The sequence below is a fragment of the Aptenodytes patagonicus genome, chromosome 29 (genome assembly GCF_965638725.1).
Source record: "Aptenodytes patagonicus chromosome 29, bAptPat1.pri.cur, whole genome shotgun sequence".
Lineage (NCBI taxonomy): Eukaryota > Metazoa > Chordata > Aves > Sphenisciformes > Spheniscidae > Aptenodytes > Aptenodytes patagonicus.
Window position 1 is genome coordinate 88,109 of NC_134977.1, and position 23,300 is coordinate 111,408.

The window sequence follows — 23,300 nt, forward strand, 5'->3', positions numbered from 1 at the left end:
GACCACAGTGGAGAAGGTAAGCCCTGCAGTCTGTGGAGGACCCAACACCGGAGTCGTCGGATATTTCCTGAAAGAATGGCTGCTTGAGGATAGTCCCTGCTGGAGCAGGTTTATATCGAAGGGCTGTAGCCCGTAGGAGGGATCCCATGGAAAAGTGTTAGAAGGAAGGAGCAGCAGAGAGGGACTGTTATGGGCTGACCACAACCCCCATTCCCCATCCCCCTGCGCTGCTCAGGGGGAGGAGGCGGAAGAGTTGGGAACAAAGGAGTGAAGTTCAGGCAAGGAGAAAAGGGTGGGGGCAGGCCTTCCATGGGGAAGGAGATAAGGTCTTCCACTGGCCCCATGCTTCTTCCACCCTCAGCCTCTGTAGTTGCGCATGTCTGGCCTGTCCACTTGCCTTCGCCACTGTCATGTTTGTACAAGGCCCACACACATCTTGGCCCACACAGTGTAAGCTAGCATCTACCCAAACCTGGAGCCTACCTTGCTTTGGAGGCAGGGAGGGGCTGGGTCCCTTCTGCCTGGGGCTAGGCACAGCTTTTCTCTGGGAACCTGCCTGAGGAGCACTCCTTGTGTGTGTCAGCCTGTGGCCTGGCATGGGTGGCACAGGGACAAGGGCTGCTGGGGCAGGGCTGAAGTAGCTCAGCTGGGAGAGCGTTAGACTGAAGATCTAAAGGTCCCTGGTTCAACCCCGGGCTTCAGCAATGATTTTCTCCCTTAGATTATTGCAGAGCCCGTCTGCCTTCTTCCAGCCTGCCCCAGCCCTGCTTGTTCCTTCCCCTCTTGCCAGAGTACGCTCCCTGCTCTGTAGCTGCAGATCTGCAGCTTAGAAGGAGCCTTCCTCCAGCACCACAAGTCCCCAGCCTCCCCCTGGGCAGGCCTCTCCATTCAGTGCTCTTTTGGGGTGGTCCCCAGCTGCCCCTCCTTCCCTGCTCCACAGGGGTTGGGATCTCTCCTCTGCAGGACCTCTGCAAAGATCCTGTCTGTCTCCTCTTTGTCATTCTCAGTGGTGCACAGGCTGCTCCCCACCTCACACACCTCCTTCACCTGGTCCTCAGTTCCCAGACCAGAGGCCACCATCGCCCCAGTCCCAGGGAGAGGCACTCCCTGGAGCTGAGGCCTGAACAGCAGCATCCTTCCTCTGGAGGTCTGTCGCAGCAAGACCTCTGATGTGCCCAGGACAGTTGACAAAGCTGTGCTGAGGATCGTCCACTGTAGTGCATGGGCATCAGTGTTGTTTAGTCACACACTGTCCTGAGCAGAGTTTCTTGGCCCCCTCTGCCCCCCTGCTGCAATGACTGATGAAATGCATATGTGCTCCTCTCTGGGCATCAGCCCCATGGAGATGGAAGCCTGCCCTTCACCCCACCTCCAGGGATGCTGGTGGGAAGAGGGGTGCAGGGGGAGGCCCGGTACCTGGATGAGGACGTGTGAAATTTCATGTCCCCCCACCACACACCCTGGGGTGCCATCAGAGCCTGGGGGCACCTCACCCCAGGGGGGCATTTCCCTAACCCTGTTGCTCTGCTCCTGCTGTGGAGTCGGGGACGGATGTGGCACAGAGGGGTGGGTGTTGCCCTGGGTGGCAGAGGAGGCTCAGGGGCTTTCTCCTCTCCATCAACCCCAGAGTGGGTCAGAGCATGGGAGCAGTGCCTGCAGCAAGAGCCTCCTCCTGCCCCATTGCCCTGCAGGGACGTTGAAGGGGCAGTGCTCTGCAGTGCAGCCCTGTGCCAGGATCAGGCCCCAGTGGCGAGGTAGGACTGTCTTCCCCCATCTTAGGAGGATTCAAGTGCTGTTTTCTGCAGAGGGTCCCTGGGCACCCAGGGGACAACAGGCTGTGCTTGTCATAGACATGTCACTGGAGGAGAGTGTCTGTCCTGCTGGCAGGTGCCAAGGGGATGTAGCTCAGTGGCAGAGTGCCTGCTTCGCATGCGGGAGGTCCTGGGTTCAATCCCCAGCATCTCCAAGGGTGTTTTTTCCCTGATTGCCCAGCCTCAGGCGGGTACCGGCTGGAGCTGGAGCATTGGTCCTGTCCTCTCCAGGCACTGTGGGCCTGCCCTGCCCTCCCAGGGCCTGGCTGTGGGGTGAGGAGGGCTGTGCTGTGCCTCTTTTGAGCCCCCTCTCAGAAGAGAGGCAGGCAGCTGTGCTGGGCCTGAGCTCAGGTCACTGCCCTGCACCACAGACCCACCCCACCCACTGCCTGGGGACAATGCTTGGCAGCAGAGTGAGCCTGGGCTCCCCCCAGACCCCCACAGGGTCACCCCAGGGGTGGAGGAGCTCCCAGCAGGGAATGGGCCAACGCTGTCATGGTTAGTGACAGCTGCCTCCTCCCCTCTTCTGCTCTAGGGCCAGATCCTGCTCTTTGCAGTGCTACTGAGCTGTGGCTGCTCCCCGCAGGGAGTCCTGCCATGGACACCCAACACACCTTCCAGCCTACAGCAGCAAAGTCCATCAGAGAAGAGCTGGAGAGTTGTAGAGACCCACCAGTGGGAGCAGGGAGGGCAGTTTGGGCCCCGGGTTCCTGCCCAAGTGTCAAACCCTTCTCCCCACACGGCTCCTGTGTGAAAGGTTTCTCCGCCCATGGGAGCTGGGACAGGTGAACGCCCCAGCCGAGGGAGAGGGACCCTGGCTCAACTCCCAGCAGTGCCTGCATTAGGGGAGGGACACAAAATACCCTCTGCCATGGAAATGTGCCCACGTTAGCACCCTCCCAGGCAGGCCCTTCTCCAGGCCAGGGGCTGGATGGCAGCTATGGGTTCCAGTCCACGTCTCACAGGGATCCTTTCTCCCTCCCCCTGGCCTCTCCCTCATCTGCCTCCCACAACGCTGAGGGAAAGGTCCCCCCACCAGCCGCTGCTCCCATCCCCCCTGCACCTGCACACAGGTACTGCCCCGACACAAACCCACACTGTCACCCCTGGTGAGGCAGCAGGAGGGCAGGGGTGGAGGTAGGAGCGCAGCAAGAGGACGGGGTCCCAGGGCTGCCATGGGGCCTTAATGCCCCTGCCCAGGAAGGAAGGCAGCTCTGGGGCTGTGACAGAAGTGCTCGGGGTCTGCGAGGGCCCAAGGCAGCAGGAACAGCCCATGGAGACTGGAGTCCTGGCAGAGTCATTGAAGGGGCAATTCCAGGCCCGTGTTCCCCAGCAAGTGGCTCTGTACCCTGTGCCAAGGCAGTGGGGAGCATGGTTGCCTCCTAACCACTGTAGGAGGTGATCCATGGGCCGTCATCCCCCCCTGGGACTGGCTGGGGTGTTCAAGGCACCACGGCCACCTTAGGGCTCAGTTCTGTGGGGCCACAACCCAGGCCTCATCCCAACATGGCAGCTCTGTCGTGGGATCAGCATGGTCCTGGGAGAAAGAGCAACTGGGGAACCCCGAGGTGAGGAGATGGGCGTTCCTGCTGGGGTGCATCACAGGACCTTGCAGAGAGCCATTTCTGTTGGAAACTTTTGCTGGCAGGATGGAATGTCTCTGTCAGCAGGAATATTCCCCAGGGACCGTGGGCTCTTGCAGTCCAAGAGCCTGACCCTGAGCCCGCTGTCTCCAAGACGCACCCGTTCCCCTCCACCACGTCTTTGTGCTCTGCTCCCCCCAATCAGCCTCAGGGAGATGCCTGTGACCTGGGCAGGCAAGCACCAGCACTGGCTCAAACCCCCAAAGGCTTTTATTAAGAACAAATATGGAGGCACAGCGTAAAAACAGGGTAATAGAAATAGAGGACATGCCCAGCTGTTTCTGCTGCCCGTGGGAAAAGGGAGACGGTTCCCTGGTGCTCGCGGTTCTCCCAGCTGCACAGTCCTCTCCTCCCTCCCGGCTGCACCCGGCTGCACCCAGCTGCACGGCAGGGACGGGCTCTCCTGCTCTGGGCATCAGGGACTGTTGTGCACTGAGCTCCGGTGTCGCAGCCTTTGTGTCCTCACTCAGGGGGATGTGCATGGTCATAGCCCATGCTCTCTGGGGACAGGGACCAGGCATCTCCCTCAGCTCCAGGGTCCCCAGCACTTCTCTGGGAGCGCAGGTTTGCCCCTGCAAGCAGCAAGGCAGGCCATTGCATGTTCGCCCCATGGGGTGCCTCTCCTGCTCTGTAGATCTCCTGACTCCCGTCTCCTCAGTCCTGAGATGTTCAGCTCCCTCTCCCACCCCCTGGTCCTGCAATGGAGAAATTCCTGGGTCAGGTTCCCCCATCCCAGGAGGCTGGGCTCTCAGTATGACAGCAATTCATCCGGCACCAGGGATGGCACCCCAGGAACCGGTAGCACTATCTTTCCCTCTCACCTCTGGGTGCATCCCTGGGCCCTGCTCCCTCCTCTGGCACCCTGGGTGTTTCCCAGTCTCTCTCCCAGGGAAAGGAGCCTCCCCAGGGTCAGAAACTTCCCTGGCATCATCATACCCATCTGCTAGATCACGTCCGGGCAGGACAGGGACGTCTGAAAGGAGAGGGGAGCTGGTGAGAGTGAGAAGATACATCCCGCAGAGCAGAGGATGGGAGGATGTGCAGGGACATGGGGCTCAGACACTGGTGTTGGCAGCACCACAGGAGACACCCAGTGTGCTCCCCAGCTCTGACGGTGACACTCAGTGACACCGCTGTCCATCACATGTCTGCAGGGACAGGACATCAACCCCTTCCTGCCCCTGTTACCTGGTGCTGAACGTGGACCATCCTCCTCCTCGCTGTCCCTGGGGTAGGGCTGCAGCTTGGTCAAGGACCCCTCTGAATCGGAGCCTGGAGAGAGGCACAGTGGGTGTTATGGGAGTGCTGAGTCGGCCTGTGGTCAGTGCTGCTGGGGACGGGGGACCCACGGAGCCAGGGCTGAGTGGGGAGGAGGGCTCAGGACTCACCCTGCTCCCCTGGGATCAACCCTGTCTCAAAGGGCCTCCCAGAGATGCCTGGGGACAGCCCCTTCCCTCACCCCTCAGGTGTCACATAGGGGTGCAGGGACAGGCAGAGAGGGGCTGTCCCCGGCTGGGACAGGCAGAGCTGTTGAGGAGGAAGCTTCTCTCCCAGGCCCAGGACCTGGCTGCTCTCCCCACGGACCCCACAGTCCCAGCACTGCAGGGAGCATGGGCCAGGGGGCTGCAGTAGGTCAGTCCTGGGTGGAGACCAGGGGTAATAGTCCTGCACATGTGCCCCCCCATGAGGGACCCACACCCACCTGTGCCGCTGAACCTTGCCTGCTTCTCCCACACTGGGCTGTAACAGATCTCCTCGTACACAGCCTCAGGGAAGGGCTCCCAAGCTCTCTTGGAGCCTGAGGACAGAGGCAGGGTTGGCCCAGGAATTACAGAATCATAAAATAGTTTGGTTGGAAGGGACCTTTAAAGGTCATCTAGTCCAACCCTCCCTGCAATGAGCAGGGATATCTTCAATTTGATCAGGTTGCTCAGAGCCCCGTTCAACCTGACCTTGAACACTTCCAATGACGAGGCATCAAAAACTTCTCTGGGCAACCTGTTCCAGTGTTTCACCACCCTCAGCGTAAAAAATTTCTTCCTTATATCTAGTCTAAATCTACCCTCTTCTAGTTTAAAACCATTACCCCTTGTCCTATCACAACAGGCCCTGCTAAAAAGTTTGTCCCCATTTTTCTTATATGTCCCCTTTAAGTACTGAAAGGCTGCTATAAGGTCTCCCCAGAGCCTTCTCTTCTCCAGGCTGAACAACCCCAACTCTCTCAGCCTTTCTTCATAGGAGAGCTGTTCCATCTCTGATCATTTTTGTGGCTCTCCTCTGGACCTGCTCCAACAGGTCCGTGTCTTTCTTATGCTGAAGGCTCCAGTACTCCAGGTGGGGTCTCACCAGAGCAGAGCAGAGGGGCAAAATCACCTCCCTCAACCTGCTGGCCACACTTCTTTTGATGCAGCCCAGGATACGGTTGGCCTTCGGGGCTGCGAGCACACATTGCCGGCTCATGCCGGTGCTGAGCTTGGAGCAGATCACACCTTTCCTCTCCCCCTGGAGCTTCCCCCTCTCTGCCCCACAGATCAATAGCATGGCCCATGCCTTGCCATGGGGAGGTCAGGGTTGGGCAGAGGAACAGCCTGGGGGTCTGAAACCACGAGTATGGACCCTGCTGCCCCACGCTCTTCCTGGCATCTCCCCTAACCCAGAGCCCACTCCAGCGCTGCCCAGAGTGCTGCCAGTGGCAGGTCCTCAGCCGTCTCCCCTCTGCTCCCATCTGTCCCAGCCCAGCTCTGCTATTTCTCTCCTTGCCCCATCCCTAACTCCTCCCTGTGTCTGGACTCTACCCCTTGTTGCTGGTGGCCCATGGTCAGGCAATCAATGGGGTAGCACATGGGAATGCAGGCAGCACACACTCTTGTCCTCCCAGCTCTGCCTGTACCAGTCACCACAGCACCCCTGGCCTTGCCAGGAGGCATCTTCCCCTGGGACCATGGGGGACAGACCCACCTCTGCGCCCAGCCCTGGCGCTTCGCACTTGCCCGGCCAGGAGGGCCAGGAGCAGGCAGAGAAGGGCTCCCAGGATGATGCAGATGATGACGGGCAGTGAGACCTTTTCGCTGCTGATCAGACAGCCCCGAGTGGGATCTGCATGGGGCAGGAACACAGAAAGGGCAGCACCAGGCCTGGGAGAGGTGTGGGGCCAGGGCACCCCAGTCCTGACCCCCATTACACCGGGGGTAAGGGGCCCCAGGGGGTGAGCGATGGGGAAGCTCCCACCCTACTGCGTAAAAGACACCCTCCCCAACGCCCCCCAACGCTACCCCGGTGCCTCCTCCTGGGAGTTTCACACCCTGACAAGGATCCCCTTCCCTCCAGCTGTGGGTCACAGCCTGGCCTCAAGAAGACCCAGTGCTGGCAGGGAGGACAGGTTACCTGCTCAGGGGGTTGGTGCTGCCATTCTGAGTGCAGCTGCAGAGGAGGAGGAGAGCTGGGCTGAGAGGGTGGGTGTGCAGGTACCAAGGAGCCTCCTCTCTGACACGCTGTGCGTGTGTGTTTGTGCATATATCCCTGACCTATCCCACCCAAATTGCCCCTCCTGCAGGGCTGCTCAGGGTGGCCGGAACAGAGCCTGGAGTCCTGCTCTGGGTATTTCACAAGATGGCGCAGGTAGCCTGGAAGATGCCCCTGGGAACTGCAGGGCCCTGCAGGCAGAAGCTGGAGGACATCCAGCCCCACAGAAGCTGCCCACTTGGGAACAGGCTCCCATGTTCTGCAGGGACAGCCTTGCTCTCAGGAGCTCTGGAACCATGATGGGACCCAGCAAGGAAAAACGCCTTCCCTGGCTCCTTGCCTATACCCCCGTGAGGAGTCCCAGCCCTGCCGCGCACCTGAGCAGTTCACGGCAGCATCCTCCTTATGCCGGCAGGCACCACTGTCCCTAGGCCGAGCCCAGCAGTCCTGCAGAGATGGCTCTGTCCCCCGGCACTCCACCTGCTCCAGCCAGATGGGGCCCATCCCCTCCCCAAATGCAGCCTTGTCCAGGGCAGACACTGCGGGGCCACAGCCCAGCTGCCTGCATGCCACCTCGGCATCCTGCATGTCCCAGGAGTCGTCGCACACCGTCCCCCAGGAGCCGCGGTGCCAGACCTCCACTCTGCCCAAGCACCCATTCTCGCCTCCCACGGCACGAATCTTCTCCCTGTCTGGAGAAGGCAGAGACCTCCCAGGGCACCGGGACAGCAGGCAGAGCCTGCAGGGGAGTGCTGCAGGGGAGTCATGCAGCAGAGGGTGGGGCAGAGCTCTGCTCACACCTCCCCATGCCACCTCACTCATGGCAGCAGCTGAACCCTGGTCATTCAGGGGACACACACAGCAATGTGGGGGACCCTGACTGCTCAGCCCCAAAGGGATCCTGGTTCACAGAAAAGCAGGAGGGTGTCCATGGAGGGGATGCTCCTCAGAGCCCTGGCTAGTGTCTTCTGAGACCTTGCCTGGAGACACCTCTGCCTCCCCCGGGCACTGCTGGGAGCCCGGCTGGCAACTGCTGGTGAATGTGTGGGGCTCTGAGAGCTGAAGTCCCATTTGTGCCACCAGAAGCAGCAGGGTCTGGCACGTAAGGTAAAAGCCCCTGTGGGCCTTGTCTCTGTACTTGACTGTGCCCAGCAGGGAGCAGGAGCTGGGGGGATGCTGGAGCCCGGGTAGCTCAGAATTACCATTGCAGGTGATGTGGGTCTCATCTTGCAGGTCATCGCACGACTGTGGGTCCCAGGGAGTGGAGGGACGCTGCCAGAAGGAGCTGTTTCTCTACCCACACTCCACACGATCCAGCCAGGCGGGGCCAGACACCCTACCATAGGGCAGGCGTGTTTCCAGGAACCCTCCATCCCCACAGCCCAGCTCCTTGCATGCCAGTGACACTGTTTTGGGAGTCATTGAGTTGGAGGAAATGCTCCCCCATGTGCCATTGTAGAAAACCTGCAGGTGCCCAGAGCAGCCATCAGTGTTCTCCAGCCTCAGGGCCATGAAATCTGGGAGGAAAGACCCCAAAGGGGAACAAGCTGGTCTGGGGCTGTGGGAGCAGAGAAGCCTGTTCAGCCCCCAGGCCCTCAAGCCAGGCAGAGGCAGGGCCAGCAAGTCACCCTTTTGCCAGGGGGCAGAGAAGAGTCCCTGATGGACAGACACCCATGCCCTCCCCACTAACCCTTGGGGACAGCTCAGCTTACAAGGGACCTGCAGTTGGAGTGAGGGGGTTTGTGCATGCGTGTCCCCAAGGACAGGCTCAGGCAGCAGCTCAGAGGCAGCCAGGGACAGCCTCGGTCGCTGCCACCTGTCCCCTCGTCCCAGCCTCCCTGGGCACTGGGCTCCCACAACAGCTCCCGGCATGGGCCTGAGCAGACAATTCCTGCATCCTCTTTATGCCTGTAGTCGCGCTGCCCCCAGGACCCTGCTGGGCAGTCCCAGAGAGCAGCTTCGGCCCCAGAGCAGTTCACGCCGTCCAGCCAGATCTGCCCAGAGCCTTCTCCTAACTGAGCGGAGCCAAACGCCTCCACCGCCCTTCGCAGCCCAGCTGGTGGCAAATGACGGCGGCATCAGACAGGTCCCAGCCATCATCACAGATGGTCCCCCAGCTGCCCTGGTAGTAGATCTCCACTCTCCCAGCGCAGCGCCCAGGCCCATTTACCAGCTGGACCTGCCGGCTCCCTGCAGTGGGAAGAAACCCCAGCTGCCATCAGGGGCGGGTGCCCACCCAGCCCAGAGCCTGGGGGGCCCGTGTAGTGCCACTCACCCCAGCAAACGACCCCCACATCCTCTGCAATCCCTGCCACTGGTGCACTCTGAGGCAGGGAGGTGTTGCAGAGGGTCGGGTTGGCCTCATGCCCTGCGCACCGGATCCCTCGCAGCGCCATGGGACCCATCCCTCTCTGAGGCTTCGAGGGGTTGTAGGCTATCTCTGCCTCTCCGCACCTCAGCTGCCAGCACACCACACTGGCCTCCTGCACATCCCACTGGTCATCCAGGACCCTGCCCCACATCCCGCGCTGGAAGATCTCCACTTGCCCATCGCACCGGCTCCCTCCACCCACCATCCGCAGGATGCGGAGCCAGCTGGGCCTGGGGAGAGCAGCCATGCCCCAGCCCTTGGCAGCACCAGAGAGCCCAGAAACCTGCAGCAACTCTCTAAGCTCTAGAATCCTTGCAACACCCTGGAGCTCACCCACCTGCCTCCAGCCCTCTGTGCTGAGCTTCAGGAGCGGGTTTTTACAGCATTTTCTTCCCAGTCCTTCAGCGTTCCTCAGCAAGACACTGTCTTTGCTCTTTGTGGGGCAGAGCCACCCAACATGTCTGCGCTGAGGCAGCTTGGGCAGCTCCCGCAGGAAGGAGCAGCAGCTGGTGCCGTTACCCAGGGACAGTCAGCACTGGGACAAGCCTTGCCCAACCTCAGCGCTGACACTGGCACTGCTGAGACACCAGGCACAGCCCTCACGTCTCTGTCCCTCTGCCTCCCTGGGGATGGGGGACTGGGAGCCTGTGTCCCTGGCAGGGAGCAGAGCAAGGGGCGCCTTTCTGACCAAACAGGACAAGTCTGGGTCTTGTGCTGACCAGAAGCACCAGAAGCAAGGCAAAAGCCCAGCCCTGCTCTGCAGCTCACCCCCCAGGTCTGCTGCTGGGGGCACCTGGGCAGCCCCCATGGGTGTGGGATTGGGGTCTGTGGGGCTGGGACAGGGCTATCTGCGGCCAGAGGGATGGAGCTGAGCCCCACAGCCCAGGATAGGGCCTGTCCTGCAGCAGGAGAGCAGAGGATCCCAGCCCTGGCATGGCCTCAGGGCCTGAGCCACTGCCCTGGGGGCAGAGATGCCTGACCTCATTCAGGCCTCAGCTCTCCCACAGCAGAGTGGTGGGTGAGAGCAGGCAAAATCCTCCGGGTTGTTCCTGGTGAAGCCAGGGCTTCTCAAGGGAGAAATGCAGCCTGGTGCTGCCATGGGGTCCCCTGTTTTCGGTGGCCATGTCACATTTTCCCAGCACTCACCTGAGCAAATAACAACAGCGTCGTTCTCATGGCAGCACAGTGAGGCCCCCAGGGCGGTCACTGGGCACTGTCCCAGGTGGGCTTCAGTCCCATCATAGTGGAATGAGTGTCTCCAGACAGGGCCGGTCCCTCTCCCAAAAGGCCCTCCTCTGGGAATGGACTCAGCAAACCCACAGTCAAGGTGACGACAGAGAACGTGGGCATCCAAGAGATCCCAGCGGGAGGCACAGAGGGTCCCCCAGGTGCCTGGAACCTGGACCTCCACCCTCCCCTCACACTCTGCTGCTGTTCATGAGCCTGAGCCCTGTGTCCTTGTGAAAAGAGAAGGATGAGAGAGGGTGGACTTGTGCTCTCGCTCCCTCAGGAGCTAGAGGAGAGGCCAAATGGAGGAGAACCTTCCATTATCCTCCTTCTGCATGATTTTAGGGCTGCAGACAACCACATCACCCCTCCAGTCCTCACACCCGGCATGGCACTGTCCTTGCCCTGCTCCCCTGTCCCCAGCACACCCTCAGATATGTAACACCCCAACAGGAGTCCTTACGTGTGCAGGTGACACCAGCGGCGTCCGTGTGGGTGCAGGGCTGGTCTCTGGGGACCCCATGGGGCAGAACATGAGGAAGAATTCACTTCCCGCACACTGCAGCTCTCTATCCCACAGGACGAACACCTTCTTCATATTGAGCTGCCCTCAGGACAGACAGGGCTGTGCCACATTGGAACTCCCTGCAGACCACGGCAGCGGCTTTGAGACCAAAGTCTGAGTCACAGACAATTTTCCACTGGTTCCCAACGTGGATCTCTGTGAGTCCTGAGCAGGGGCTGTTCCCTCCAACCAGCTGGACAAATCCTGGAGCAATCAAAGTCCCCGGAGAGTTCCCAGAGCCCCCTGGCAGTTACATGCCAACATCCCACCTGGTCTGCAAGGTGACCACAGGGAAGGAGCCTCATGACCCTCCCAGCAGTTCCCAGTGGCTGCTGATGGCACAAACACACCAGGGACATCTTGCCACTCCTCAGACATCAGTACAGCACTCGTGGGCTTGCTTTTCTCCCAAACCCCCAGCCATAGGCACTGCTCAGACAAACTGCTGCCATTTTGGAGACCTGGCAGCACCCAGAGCACTTGGGGCCCAGGGAGACTGGCCAAGGCACTGTTGGCTGCTGCAGCCTGATCTGCCCGCTGAACTCGGGGCCTGGCTGAGGAATCCCAGAATCACACTAGAAACACACCTTTCTCTCAGGGTGCTCTCAGGCTGTTGGGACACTGCTGTTAGACGGGACATGTCACAGGGTACAGGTATGACACGGCTATATTGGCAGTCCGTGTCTGTGCCAGCCCCGACTCTGGCACGTGCCTGGGGAGGGGGTCCTCAGCCAGGGCCAGAGTGCACTGCCAGGCATGCACATCCCCATCAACAGCCAGGCAGAGGGCAGGAGAGCGGGCAGAGGAGCAGCCCTGGGCTGACACGAGCTCCCAGTGCAAGGACAGGCACTGAGGACACTGCAAGTGCTGGCAAAGCCCCAGTGGCCCAGGGCAGCTGGGGGCTGGGGTAGGCAGGAAAGGCTGGGCAGCAGGTTGGCACTGCCTGCATGGGGCCGTATCTCCATGGACTGTAACTCATGGGGTGAGCCTGGGAGACGAATGAGGTGCCACGTGCAACCCTGTTCCTCTGCCCAAGGCCAGCGCTCCTCCACTCTGAACATCCCCTTTGCTTAGGCTGAGGGACTCGTGTCTGCCAGGAGGCACGATCCAAAAGTCCCTTGCCACCTCGTGCCCTTCCCCGGCGCTGTGGGAGGTCATGTGAGCAGCTCTTGGTGCCTCTGGCTTGGTGGGACCTGGCGCCTGGTAATGCCAGACTGGTCCTGGCTGAAAGGGAGGAGAAAGATGGGAACCAACAGACACAAAGGGGCAGGGAGGGGGATTCATTTCCCAGTGCCAGGCACTGACCGAGGGTGGGCTGAGCCACCTCAGGGGCCAGAAAGGGGGTGGGCACCTGGGGTGGGATCTCATTGGTCTTTCCTCGGGGACCAGGGACACTAGCAATGACAGTCCCAGCTTGGTGGTGTGACCAACCACACCAGGCCCTGCTACGGCCTCCACTCGTTGTTCCCTGAGGGCACAGCCAGGTCCCTTCCCCTGTCCTGGCCTCACAGGTGGGGAACAGGCTGGCCATTTACCTGAACATGTCACTCCAGCATCCTCACCGTGATCACAGTTATGTGATCCGTGGTGTGTACAGTCAGACAGGGCAGACTCGGTGCCATGACAGCCAACTTCATCCACCCAAATGGGGCCAGATCCTGACCCAAAGTGTCTGTACTTAGGAGCTTTAACAGCAGAACAACAGCCCAGCTGCTTACAAACCACTGCAGCATCAGCCATGTCCCAGGAGTCATCACACACGGTCCCCAATTGGTCCTGGTGTTTCACCTCCACTCTCCCAGCACAGTGGCTGCTGCCATCCTCCAGCCTCAACTCTGCAGCCCCTTCAAACACCGACATGGGACTGGTCAGGAGAGCACCAAGCCCCAGACTGCAGGTCTGGAGGTCCCCTCTTCCCAGGCCGAGTCACAGGCACCAGGGTGGGAGCCCTCTACCCTCCGGGCTCTCCCTGGGAGAGTGTCAGTGTCCCTCCACTCCCCATGGGCTGTGTAGGCCATATCCTGCCCCACAGCCCTTGGCACCTCCTCCCACCCCAGTGGCCCCCTGCTCATGTTCACTGATATACCGTGCCCCCTGGCCCTGCACAGGGCACCTGCTCCTCCCCAGCCCAGCACCCCTGAACAGCTATGTTCGGTGTTGGTCTCTTCTCCCAAGTAACTAGCGATAGGACAAGAGGAAATGGCCTCAAGTTGCGCCAGGGGAGGTGTAGATTGGATGTAAGGAAAAATTTCTTTACTGAAAGAGTGGTTAAACATTGGAACAGGCTGCCCAGGGAAGTGGTTGAGCCCCCATCCCTGGAGGTATTTAAAAGACGAGTAGATGAGGCACTTAGGGACATGGTTTAGTGGGTGGTGGTGTTGGGTCGACGGTTGGACTTGATGATCTTAGAGGTCTTTTCCAACCTCAATGATTCTATGATTCTATGATTCTATGATTCTTCCACAAGTGGTAAACTCTCCTTTTTTTTCCTGAGTCCCAGCAAGAGCTCCCCATTCAGCCAGGCCGGTCGTCTTCCCCGCCCATTCTTCTTACGACGTATGGGGACAGCCTGCTCCCGCGCCTTTAAGACTTCCTTCTTGAAGATCGTCCAGCCTTCCTGGACCCCTTTGCCCTTCAGGACTGTCTCCCAAGGGACTCTCTCAACCAGTGTCCTGAACAGGCCAAAGTCCGCCCTCTGGAAGTCCATGGTTGCGGTTTTGCTGGCCCCCCTCCTTACTTCACCAAGAATCGAGAATTCCACCATTTCATGGTCACTAAGACCAAGATGGCCTCCAACCACCACATCTCCCACCAGTCCTTCTCTGTTTGTAAACAGCAGGTCGAGCGAGGCACCTCCCCTGGTAGGCTCACTTACCAGCTGTGTCAGGAAGTTGTCTTCCACACACTCCAGGAACCTCCTAGACTGCTTCCTCTCTGCCGTGTTGTATTTCCAGCAGACATCCGGGAAGTTGAAGTCCCCCACGAGAACAAGGGCTAGCGATTGAGAGACTTGTGCCAGCCGCTTGTAGAACGCTTCATCCGCCCCTTCATCCTGGTTGGGTGGTCTATAACAGACTCCCAGCAGGATATCTGCCTTGTTGGCCTTCCCCCTCATCCTTTCCCATAAACACTCGACCAGGTAGATGGGGATCACTGTTTGTGAGCCCCTTTCCATCTTCCCTGATGGCTCAGTAGCCCAGGATGATGCTTGGACGGACCATGGGGTGTCTCTAATGGCACAAGGGGATCATGAGGGCTGCACTAGATCCAGCCTGTGGGTTTTCAAAGTATCCTGAATCACTCTCCAGTCTTGTGTCCTTTTGCCTGCTGGATCCTCACAGCCTCTCCTGACATTGCAGTGTCTTTGTTAGCACGTGGGCTCCGCAGGTTCACTGTGTCCTCTGAGAGACTCTACTTGGATGGTCACTCATTTGGGTGTATTCCTGACACCAGCTTTGGAAGAGGCATCTAGCCTTCTCGCCCTGCCCTGAGGAGCCCCTTTGGTGACGGTGGTGCTAGCAGAGAGGCCAGCTCTGACACAGTGGTTCACATTGCCTGCTCTTCCCCACAGCCACAGGGATGCCACTGTAGAGACAACGGGACTGCCACAAATTACACGAGACCTTTGGGCTTCCACAATTGCAAAGGTCTAAGAGGACAGTGTGGAAGTGAGGGGAGACCATCACTGAAAAGACCACGTCCTGCTGCTGTCCATGGACACGGCTCCAAGGAAGCAGCAGCCTTGACTTGAAGGTGGCAGAGTGGCCACTGAGGCAGTGAGCGGCAGCCCTGAGGGCCACTGTGGCTGCTCTGCCATGCAGCAGCTTGCCTCTTGGCTCCTGAACCCCTCCTGCCTGCTGGGGCTGCACCCCCAGCTCCAGAGAGGATAGATAAGAGATGGGAGCTGAGACAAATAATTTTCTGCTTGATTCTCTATTGAGTTTATCTAAGCAGGGAGCCTGGCTCCATATATACATGAGGTCTTTGAGAAAAAAAAGGTAGGAGGCCAAGACTAATATTATCATAGTTATATATTTAAAAAAAAAAAAAAAGGCAAGCAAGCAAGCAAGGAAACAAAACTAAGCGAAAATTAAAGACACATATGAACAGAAGTTAGTCATGGCTTTTCCTGAGGTACCCATGGAGTCCTATGAGACTGATGGGCACCTTATTGATGCTGAAGTAGCATGTATTCAAATAGTTTCCACAGGCCACCCTTGATCTCCTCGTTCCTTATGCTGTAGATGAGGGGGTTCACTGCGAGAGGCACCACCAAGTACAGAACTGCCACGACCAGATCCAGGGATGGGGAAGAGGTGGAGGGGGGCTTCAGGTAGGCAAACATGCCAGTGCTGACATACAGGGAGACCACGGCCAGGTGGGGGAAGAACGTGGAAAAGGCTTTGTGCCGTCCCTGCTCAGAGGGAATCCTCAGCACGGCCCTGAAGCTCTGCACGTAGGACAGCAGAATGGAAACAAAACAACCAAAGACTAAAAAGGCACTGATCGCGAGAAGCCCCGCTTCCCTGAGGTAGTCTCAGTCTGAGCAGGAGAGCTTGAGGATTTGGGGAACTTCACAGAAGAACTGGTCCAGGGCATTGCCTTGGCAGAGTGGTAGTGAAAATGTATTAGCAGTGTGCAGCACAGCATTGAGGAAACCACTGCCCCAGGCAGCTGCTGCCATGTGGACACAAGCTCTGCTGCCCAGGAGCATCTTGTAGGGCAGGGGTTTGCAGATGGCCACGTAGAAGTCATAGGCCATGACAGTGAGGAGAGAATACAACGCTGAGATCCAGAAGATAAAAAAAAATACCTGTGCAGCACATCCCACGTAGGAGATGGCCCTGCTGTCCCACAGGGAATTGGCCATGGATTTTGGGAGATGGAGCCCACGTCGAGGAGGGAGAGGTTGAAGAGGAAGAAGTACATGGGGGTGTGGAGGTGGTGGTTGCAGGCTAGGGTTGTGATGATGAGGCTGTTGCCCAGGAGGGCAGCCAGGTAGATGCCCAGGAAGAGCCAGAAGTGCAAGAGCTGCAGCTCCCGCATGTCTGCAAACATGAAGAGGATGAACTCAGTCATGAAGCTGCTGTTGGACATTTGCTCCCCCTGGGCACAGAAGTCTGTCCAAAGATGGAAAAGACATGGTAAAGTTAGGACAGACTTCTCTCAGCAAAGGTACTCCATTTCTCATTGAAATACACACCCACCCACCCCCAATTAAAAAGCATTTCCTTTCTCTGGGTTGTTGTGCTGAATGTGCTGTGAGGAGCAGGGGCTCTGCCTGTGATGTCCCGAGGAGTCAGCTCTGCCCTGCTGCAGTGAGTACACGGGAGCTGGTTGGTGACACCTCCGGTGTTCACAAGTGATGTCAGATGTAATCCACCTTTAGTGGAAAAGTTCAATATCTGCACCCATGACTCTGAAGAGTGTGGGCTGAAGATGAGAGTCTTAGTGTGTCTTTATGGTAATTTTGTCCGAGTTTCTTGTTTTCCATCATTACGTCTGGTGAGTGCTCTTTTTAGGGGTTAGAAATCCCCATTTTTACAACTGAAAGTGTGAAAGCCCTAAGACCAGGCAGGCAAAAGGGGTCAGCTCTCTGTGGCTTAGTGCAGAGTCATGAGAACTGCAGTGTCCCTCCTTCTGTTCCCAGCTGCCCTGTGCTTTCATTTGTGCTTCCTCAAGGATGACTGCACCTGCAAATTGCTTTTAAAACAAATGCAGCTGGACTCTGATGAGAGCAGAGGAGTCCTGTTTCAAAGGGCAGATCTGTGAACTCTTCTCTTTCCCAGCCCGGAGGTGAACTTGTGATGGAGAAGGCAAGACATGGCTGCTCAAAGAGAGAAGGAAAGGACTCTGAGAGGTCAGTGCCAACCCCCAAGGGAAGGCTCGGCACTCCCTAGGATCCTACACGAGAGCCGTGCCTTTCTGGAGGGCAGCTTGCAAGCGCAGAAGGACAGGCAGAGGGGATAGTCAGGTGTCCTGAAATGGGATCTCCCAAAGGGAGAGTCAACGCTGCCCTGCAGACAACGCCCAGAAGACATCCACAGTGAAGGACCAAAAGAGAGCTGCCTGAACATAGCCTCTCCCAGTCCTTGCTTGCAATTTCCTCCCACTCCCTGCCATGACTCTGCTGCCTGGAGCCGTATTTGCCAGGAATTGTTTCTCTTTGCCCAAGTGTCCTCCTTGTCCATGCTCACAGAGCTCATCCCACTCACTGTGCACTCATCTTGGCCCTGCAGACACCTCCTGGCAGCAGGACACTGCCCAGGGGCATCTCCGTGTCTGCAGGCTCTGATGGTAACATGAGCGCAACCCTGCGGAGGCTGGAAAGGGGATACTGGTGCTGCTCGTAGGGCACAGGGTGTTGATTTTTGATCATCACAGGTTTATTCACCTCTAAGAGAAGCATATTTGCAATTTCAGTGCCTTCTCCAGAACTGAGAGATGAATTTCTATGTCCTGTTCCCCACCCAGACAACCAAGAGTAGAAGACTGAAAGCACTGGATCCTTACCTTTCAAGTAGCCCCTGCCTTGATGTGCTTCTTGAACAGTGCCCTGGGAAAGTCCTGGGGGTGATCTGGAGCTGTGAGTAGCCCTCACCCACATAGAACCCCCTTGACAGCAGAGGAACCCTGCCCTGCCCTGCCCGGCCCTGCCCTGCCCTGCTGGCAGTCGCTCCTTCCACCCACAGCTTCTCCCTGCAGTGCCATGGGAACATCCCCAGGCAGGCTGAGCGCTGACCTTGGCACCTTGGCAGGTGGCAGAGTCCCTGCCCCGGCACAAAGCCCCCTGGGGCACAGGGACCCTGCTCTGAAGGACAGCCCTGGGAATCCTTGGCTGCACACCCCCTTCACAACCCTGCAGCCATCCCCGGGAGAGGGCAGCCATCATGCCCTGTCCCTCTGATGGTGCAGCAGGGAATGCCTGCTCTAGAGCACATCCTCCTACCCATCACGAGAGAGATCCCATCGGCTGTGGGCTATAAGAGCTTTACAAGATCGCTCCAAGAACCGCATCTGCATTGCGGTCACATTTCTTTCTCCTCATGTCCAGTCTCAGCCTCCCAAGCTGCACTTTGTGGCCCTCTTCCCTACTCTTTCCCACTATGAAGAAAAGCTCCACCAGCTCTGATGGTGCATCTCTTCAAGCAGTCTCAGGCTACTGCTATACAGACCGGAGCCTCCATGCCACTGGACCAAAGGGCCAAAGAGGCCCAGGTTCCCCAGCCTACCTAGACCGGGCATGTGCTTGAGGCCCCAAACCCCGTCTTAGCAGAGCTCCTCCGGACCCTCTCCAGTTCCTCCCCACTTCTCTAGAACAGGAAGCCTCCACAGGGGGACACACTAGTCCACACGTGGGCACACCAGTGCTGACTCCGGGTGGATGGTTGCTCAAGTTGTCTGGGTCGCCACATACTTCCTAACACAGGCCTGTATGCAGCTGGCCTTGCTCACTGGGAGCGTGCACCACTGGTTTGTATGGCAACCCTGACAGTGCCCAGGCCCTTGTCCTCAGGGTCCCTCCTCAGCCAGTCAGGTCCCAGCTGGCCCTGACTAACCTCATACAGGTTATTCTGCCCCCGATACAGGACTGGCCACTTCTCCATGTAAAACTTCAAGAGATTCTTCTGTTGGCCAAATCCCAGAGTTTCTCAAGATCCCCCTGGACTCAAGCTCCATTTGGTCAGCTGTTAATATTTGTGTGCAGATGGCTCGCCCCGATTGTGGTGCCTCTCATGGGGTGGTCACAGCATGGGGAGTTGCAGGGCACTACAAATACTAAAAGGTGGTGCTACTTTAATGCAATTTCCTTCCAATGTAGGATTAACCATGGTGACCACCTCAGAAACAGCTGCAAAGCCAGCAAACCCAGGGCCGGTGAGGAAAGAGCAAACGGAGGTGGCGTGTTTGTATGGAGGGCACAAGAATGATCCAAGGGAAGAACTTGGATGAAAAGAGGGAGAAAGAAAAGAGAAGGTGAAGCAAAGGACAAGCTCAAGGCTGTTTGGGGTGCCTGCCAAGCAGCTCTGCATCTGAGCAGCAGTGACTGGTGTGGGACAAGAATGACACAGATGATCCGACCAAACCTATGTCTGGCTTACTTCCAGGGTCATGGGGAACCCGAGTGCTTTCCCTACCACGGGGAAGGGAAGACCTGTGGTGGAAGGAAACGTGCAATCCCTCATGTTGGAAGGGACCCCGGGAGGTCTCTAGACCAACCTCCTGCTCACAGCAAGGGCGGCTATAGTTTCACACCAGGTTGATGAGGGATTTAGTCACGTTGGCTTTGAAACCTGCCAAGGACTGACCCAGCACAGCGTCTCTGGGCAACCTGCTCCAGTGCTTGAGTGTCTCCGTGGGAAAACTGTTTTTCCACACTTGTTTCAACTGATGCCCGTGGCCCTCATCCTCCCATCACACACGACACGGAAGAGCCCAGCTCTGTCTTCTTGATGAGCTCCTGGTAGAGGTGGGAAGGCCTGTGGAAAGGAAGAGGTCCCCAAAGCCTTCTTTTCTCATAACTTAACAAACCCAGCTCCCTCAGCCTTTCATAGTGAAAAAGTCAACCTTACAAATGTGAGCCCGAGATGTTTAGGGCTCTTCCAATCCTACTGGATTTTTTTGGAGTTGCAAGGGACCTCAGGGATGTTGGAATAACATCACCCTCAATGCCATCACTTTCTGCACGTGTCACTCTCATTTGTCATCCTGGTGCAACACACCGCTGTTGCGGGCTGAACAAGTAGCTATTCATAATTAAACTTTGAGCCTAAAATTCTTCAGGGATGTTTTTTCTGCCCAAGGGGATGTGCCAGCCAAGGAGCATTCTCCAATCACACTGGACAGGCTCTGGATGCACACTGGTGTGGCCTGTGTTAGCATCGACCTGAGGATGGGCTGAGTGGCAGACCACCTGGCAGTGAAGTCCATGCCTGCAGGCATGACTGCTGTTAACCACACAGCCCTTTTAAGTACCCTCACATTCTGGACTGCCATTATTTTCTCCTCATCCCCATGGAGCTCCCCTTGACGTCTATCGTAGAGGTCCGCTAGGTAGGAGGGGACGGGATATGGGGTGAGACTGAGACTTCTGCACTGGAAATGTGCTCAGCTGACAGAGATGAAAATCGTCACAGGAATCCACACTTAGATAACGAGGGGCACTAGGCATTGGGAAGAGCTCTCTTTTCAGCCAAAATCCCTGTTTTATCTCCACAGGAACAGCAGAGATCCAACTGACAAGTACACCATTTTATTTAGAATTAATGACACAAGCAAGCAGGGACTTTTCCACATTCTCTTCTAAAGAAGACACAAAGATCACTAAGGAACTCGTTCCTCCCTCCTCTTACCGCTTCACAAACATCCACAAGGCACACGCTTCTTGAGGGCGCCTGGTGCAGAGCACACACTTTCCCAAACTTTATCCTCAGCGATTCACAGAAGGACCATTTCTACATCACGGTCTAACAATCCTACGAGGACTGGGTGCTGGCCAGGACTTTTTTGAGCCCTTTCCTCATGGCCTCTCTGACCTCCCTGATCCTCAGGCTGTAGATGAGGGGGTTGGCCAGGGGCATGAGGACGGTGTAGAAAAAGGAGAAGACTTTGCTGAGCTGTTCTGGGCAGCAGGTAGACAATGATGAGGGTGCCATAGAAAACAGCGACGATGGCGAGGTGAGAGAAGCAGATGGCGAAGGACTTCTGCCTGCCCACACAGGACGGGATCCTCAGGATGGCAGCCGTGATGCACACAAAGGAGGCTAGTGGGAACATGAAGAGGAAGACTCTACTTGGAAAAGAGAGTGTGCAAGACACACATTTGACCACACTTGTGTCACTGCGGGAAAGCTCCAGCAATGGGGCAAAGTCACAAAAGAAGTGACGGCATAGGAAAGTATTAAGGAATACTCATAAGTCTAGTACCAAGAGCTCAGCTGCTGTATTTGATTTTTCCATAAGTTAACCCTACAATGCATTGATAGCAAGCGGTGATTTAACAGCATCCCTTTAAAGGAAAAGAAAAAAAAAAAAGAGTAACAAATTCTGTGCTTGGACTATAAAGCTCTTCTGTTTCATATAAAAAAGAGCTGGAATCTATGGACAGCCAGGTTTGCTGAAGAGCTAACACTGAGGAGAGATTTGTTAGCACTGGTTTGGGAAGAATAGCTGATAAATTGTTACAACGAGGAAAGAAGAGTCCGACTGAGTGGATTCTTGATGAATGAGGAATCAAATATTGACATAACCAATGCAGTATTGGCAAGATGGGGAAGAGGGTGATGACCTCCTTAGAAACTCTAACCCAAACTCTAACCCTAACTGGAACCCAAACCCAAACGCTAAATAACTCATACCTAGCCCTAACCCTAACCCATCTTCCTAGGCCAACAGCACCAATGTAACCACACCAGTAATATCATATCACTCCCAGATTACCATGGTAATAGCATCAGAAAAAAAACCCAAATTTGGTTATAGAGGTAGCACAACTAGGACAGACAGATGAGCATTTTTGTATCACCTTGCCGGTGCCGGTTCAAGGCCTGGGAGCGTGAGGAGCTGCTCTCTGCTTCCTCATGATCTGGAGGCACCACTGTGTGCCAGCTCAAGTCAGCCTCTTGGGTCAAATGAACCACTTCTCAGTTCTTATCGGCAATATTGACTGTTTCTTTATTGACTCTTAGAGGACCTTAGTAACTGAGATACCCAGGCTGCGGATGGGCAATTCCTCATGCAGTAGCTCTTCTCACTCCTGTCTCTCCCCATATTGATAGTCTTACATGTCTCACAGAAGGAAATCACCCCACAGTGCCTGGATTTGCCCATGGTTGCTCCAGCCCATACTATTGCCCCTTCATAACCTTTCCGACTTTTGGATCGTGGTGGGAAATGGTCTTCTTGTCCTGATCCTGGCTTTGTTGGCTACCTTAAACAGACAGACTGTAGGTTGCTGGATTTCAGAGTAAGAAAGCAAGGACTGCACGAACCTCACACAAGAGCAGGAGATGCTCTCCTCTGGAAGGGTTGTTTGTGCTATTGGCTATAAAGTTACTGTCGGCTTCCTTGGTGAGAATCAGTCATCCAATTTTTTAGGCATTGGGGCCACATCCATCTGTACAAATGTAGATATCCACAGTGGAGTGACATGACTCAGTCCTTTCCATCTCCCACGCATCTCCAACTTGAGCTTTCTCTCTCTGCCCTTTCCATATGTGAACCAGAGTACAGACAGCATAAACAATTGGCGTTTGACCTCTCAGAGCCACGTCCCTCTTTGAGCTAACATCAGGCACAGGACAAGGGTTGCGGCCCAGGGAAGGGGAGGTGTAGAGAAGCCTTCTCTGTTGCTGTAAATTAAACACAGATTGAATTTGCTTATTTTCTGCTCCCCTTCTTGCCTTTTTTTTCCCCTCCAACAAGTTCAGCAATTTTCCTTTGAGCTACCAGTCCTCTTTTCTCAATTTCTCTTCTTTCTAAAGTCATATTGTTATGATGGAAGTTGCTCAGATACTGCTAACCATGCTTGAATAGCAGCCATGCTTAACACCAACTGGCGACTCCTACATCCAGTCCTATGTCTCCAAAAGGTCACAAACGGACACTGAGCTTTTACTCCCCAACACATGGAGGAAGAGGAACTTCAGGGGTGCAGTTCCTCAGGCCTCTTTGGAGGAAGAGACCAGCCTGAAAGCACTGCACCAGGGAGATCCCATTTTACTACAGAGATGCTATGAGACAGGCCAGCTCTGAGCCAGTGTTAGACACACTTTCATAAGGGCACCAGCTGACACAGAGTAGGTACATGCCTCACATGTAGTGATGCAAATGCAAACATTTCCGTACAAAACATAATAACCATGAAGGACAGTAACAACAGCAATAATGATAATGATTTAAACAAACAAAACGAAGAAAAAAAAACAAAACAGAAAACAGAAAAGGCTGGAATCCAATACTTTGGGAGTCATTTGTGGAGAAAGGTGGTAATTTTATCACTATTGAAACATGTCCAAGGAATAATTTTCCTAATGGCATCCTTGAGCTCCTTGTTCCTCATGCTGTAGATGAGGGGGTTCACTGCTGGAGATATCGCTGTGTACAGCAATGCTACCATCAGATCCAGGGATGGGGAGGAGATGGAGGGGGGCTTCAGGTACACAAACAAGGCAGTGCTGATAAACAGGGAAACCCCACTCACTCCGTAGCTGCCCTGGCAC

The 23,300-nt window shown here is 56.4% G+C and overlaps 2 non-coding genes and 2 pseudogenes across 2 annotated transcripts; 2 read left to right on the forward strand and 2 right to left on the reverse strand.

The window, feature by feature from the left end:
* Positions 1–631: 631 nt before the first annotated feature.
* On the forward strand, positions 632–704 carry TRNAF-GAA (transfer RNA phenylalanine (anticodon GAA)). The gene has a single exon. It is a non-coding gene; the product is annotated as a tRNA-Phe (tRNA).
* Positions 705–888: 184 nt separating this feature from the next.
* Positions 889–9,534, reverse strand: LOC143171630 (uncharacterized; annotated as a pseudogene).
* Positions 1,895–1,966, forward strand: TRNAA-CGC (transfer RNA alanine (anticodon CGC)). The gene has a single exon. It is a non-coding gene; the product is annotated as a tRNA-Ala (tRNA).
* Positions 9,535–15,247: 5,713 nt separating the features above from the next.
* On the reverse strand, positions 15,248–16,176 carry LOC143171674 (olfactory receptor 14A16-like; annotated as a pseudogene).
* Between the last annotated feature and the right edge of the window lie 7,124 nt (positions 16,177–23,300).